The following is a 3,865-nucleotide window of genomic DNA, read 5'->3' as shown; positions in this document are numbered from 1 at the left end:
AAAAAGAGAAGCCACGGGGGCCGTTCCCGCCGCTCTCCGCTGCCTTGTGCAACACCAGTTCCACTTTCCCCTCTCCAGATGGCCTTGCAGGAGGCACGAAAGTGTGGTGAGGAATTGGGCATTCATGCCTTCCCTGTTATGGAACGGGTAAATCCTCACACGGGACAGCGTGAGCGTGCTTATGACGCGCTTCCTTTTAAAACCTTAAAAGAGTTAAAAACAGCCTGTGCTCAGTATGGGCCCACTTCCCCTTATACTTTAACCATCTTGGAAACTATGGCCTCAGAGGCTCTCCCACCTAATGATTGGAGAGCTATTGCCAAGGCTTGTTTATCAGGAGGGGATTATCTCTTGTGGAAATCAGAATATGATGAAAAGGCTAAGGAACAAGCTTCTCGTAATTGAGCTGCCCAGATTAATATTTCTTATGAAATGCTGGTAGGTGAAGGAGTCTATGCTGATACCCACAATCAAATTCAATACCCCCAGGAAGCTTATGGACAGATTAATGGAGCTGGGGTCAGAGCCTGGAAAAAGTTACCCACCTCTGGTCAGAAAACAGAGGAGCTCTCAAAAATTATTCAAGGGCCAGATGAAAAGTACCAGGATTTTGTCTCTCGGCTATTACAGGCTGTTGGCCGAGTAGTGGTGGATGGAGAGGCTGGCATGTTAATAGTTAAACAGTTGGCATATGAAAACGCCAACACTGCCTGCCAAGCTGCACTGCGGCCCTATCGAAGACAGGGGACTCTCTCAGATTATATCCGCATCTGCGCAGATATTGGTCCCTCATATATACAAGGAGTTGCCATTGCGGCTGCATTAAAGGGAACCACCATTGAAGGAATTCTTCAGCAACAATTTAGCACAGGGAAAAGTCAAACATACAAGTGTTACACTTGTGGAGGAACAGGACACATGGCAAAACAGTGTCCTTCTAATAAAGGGGTTAATAAAGGAAATGGCAAAGGTCCCAAACAACCTGGACTATGCCCTAAATGTAAAAAAGGAAAACATTGGGCAAATGAGTGTAAATCTAAAACAGATATCCAGGGAAATTCTTTGCCTCAACACCAGTCGGGAAACTACCAAAAGGGGCCAGCCCAGCCACGGCAAATAACAGGGGCATTGTCTATTTACCCTCCTGTCCTTATGCTGTCTCAAGGTCAGCAGGCTGCACAGCACCCAGCCCGCTCCAGAGAGCAAAATAGATACAAGAGCTATTCCGAGCAACCCCCGGGAGTGCTGGGCTGGACCTTGGATCCATAGGAATAAGACATTCTGTCTGTCCTGGGTGCTGCCCTTGCCTACTAAAATTAACAAAATATCATTAGATTTAAAACCTCCCACATAGAGAAGAAATGATGATTTCCTTGCATTTCTGATACAGCTACAGCAAATGCCACCAGATCTGAAATTTAAAAATACGTCTGGGATTTCTGTACACGTGTAAAGAGAAAACTGGCTTGGGACTAAGGCGCGCATTGTCCGATTTTGGACATTTAGAGAGAGTTTCAAGCTAAAATCTCTTTACAAATATACAAAATAAAACCCAAGACTGATTATTTCCTAAGAAAGATGGCAAAATTTAACCCAAAGGAAAAAAGATGCTGGCTAGATTCTAGCAGCAGGATTGGCATTTCCATAATAAAGAACAGTTTTTAAATACTAATAAAGAATATTAAAAGGTTAATTTCAAGGCCAAAAAGGAAAGTCAGTAAAATTGTCTCTGTTAAAAGAATTTGCTAAAGAATATGCCTTAAAATAATAAATTGAATTTAAATCTCAAGAATTATTAAAATATACTAATTATAAAAATCTAAGTAGCCCAGGTAAAAGATGGCTATGCCCTTTAATTAAGGCTGGCTTCCCAAAGCAGTTTCTAATAGAAGAAGGGCTAGCCTCCCTTCCCCCAACAGAGCAGGTAGGCCAAAAATTTCCTGCCAGTGACAACTTTTAAAGAGAGGCTTGCTTCCCAGTTTCCCATCCTTGGTAGAAAGAATGTAACTAATTTGCATTTTAATGGTTACCTGTTTTCAGTGAATGGCACCCCAAGGCTTAGGAGTTTACTAAATTGAATTAGATATTCTGAAATAACAAAATGCTAAAATATTAATCTAAATGTCCCTCATGAAAAATCTAGAGGACAGAATTAAATCTATTTGATTATGTCAGGTATTTTTGAAGTTTATTCTTAAAAATGTTACTGATTAAGAAATACTAAATATTTAACTTGCCAGCTAAGAGTATAAAGTTCTGGTTACATAAATTGGGAGAAATCATATAATTATAATAAAATTTCAACATTTATCTAATTGAAAAAAGAGGATAAATTCTATAATCCCAACCAAAATTTTTAAATACAAAGATCAGTTTTAATTTAATTGTTATCTCTTAATAATTATAAAAGGTATATAATCTTTAAATTATATATACACATATATATTTAATAGTTTTTTACGTTAGATTTCTAAACTATAATCAAGGAATGACTTTAGGACATTTCATGGGCCCTGAAATGTTTTCAAAAGTTTATTCTCTTTTCTTAAATGATTTTTTAATAAAGCCAATTTAATATACTTGAAATCACATAGAAAGCTTTATAAAACAAATATTAATAAATATATATTTTAAGTTTTTGCCTCTAAGAAAGGGCAAAACAAGTTATCTTATTTAATATTTCTTAAAATACAGCAGTAGAATTTTAAGATATAATTTAAAATAACAAAAGCTCATTAATAATTTTTAATATTTTACAACAGCATATTAACATTTATCCCAAAACAAACTTACAAATTCCTTAAATATTTGGTAGCAATTTAATAAGAACATAAAAGGATTTTATCCCTTCCACTGTGTGGAAGGCCCCCTGGGAAGGCATTTAAGCATTCTATATTGACCTGTCTTGCCCTTTTTGCCAAGGGGGTCCCTCTTCCAATTGCCTACAACTGTTACCTAAGCTCTCTGTTCATACTGAGGTTGAAGCCTCATGGTAGCTGGTACCATGGATCTGTCTCTTGCCCAATGGCGTAAGCTGGGCCCTCTTTGGAGAAGAAATCGGGGTTCCCCATGATCAATGCCGGGGCCCCGCCAGCAGGCGAGGGGATCCCAAGGCAGTTGCTGGGCATGGAGGCCACAGGGGCATATGCTACCAAGGAGACAGAACTAAACCTCACATCACCCTGCTTGGCCCCGGAGGATGGCTGGTTAGTCAACGACGGGTAAGACCCCTCTGGGAGGGGCAACCTAAGACAGGCACAGTCGCAGGGGGCCTCAGGGGAGAACTTCGGGGTCAACAGAGGTGGGGCAAAGATCCTCACCCCCCCCCAACTATAAAGGGGCTTGAACACTCGCCCCTTCTGAGGGAGGTCTCCTGCCCCCATGGCTGCTGCGCTTCCCATGCCCAGCTCAGATCGGGACCCAGGTAACAGAAAGAGACTTAGCCCAGCCGAGATCAATACCCAGATAACAGAGACTTAGCTAACAGCAGTTACCCTATATATAAATCTAGCTTAACACCAGGAATGCTCAGGGTCTTCTCAAGGATGCAAAATAATCCTTTCCATTAATATTTACAGTATAAACTAAGATTGTTATTAAAGTATTAAATTTAACAATAAAATAATAGTCAAGTTTTCAGATTAATTAAATTTTACTAACTAATATAAGTAATTATTCATAAAGTATTAGCCAAAATTTTCATTTCATGGACAAATTGCTTAACATACAATAAACCTAAAGCAGTCATATTTATATACAAAAATTAAAATTTAAAGTTATCTAGACTGCATTATATAATTTCCAAAAACCTCCTAATATTAAAAAATAAAAAAGGGGGGATAGTGGAATAATAACCTGTTAAGTA

This window comes from Myotis nattereri, assembly GCF_964212035.1.
Source record: "Myotis nattereri genome assembly, chromosome: Y".
NCBI classification, from domain to species: domain Eukaryota; kingdom Metazoa; phylum Chordata; class Mammalia; order Chiroptera; family Vespertilionidae; genus Myotis; species Myotis nattereri.
Note: the sequence above shows the minus strand (reverse complement) of the source record.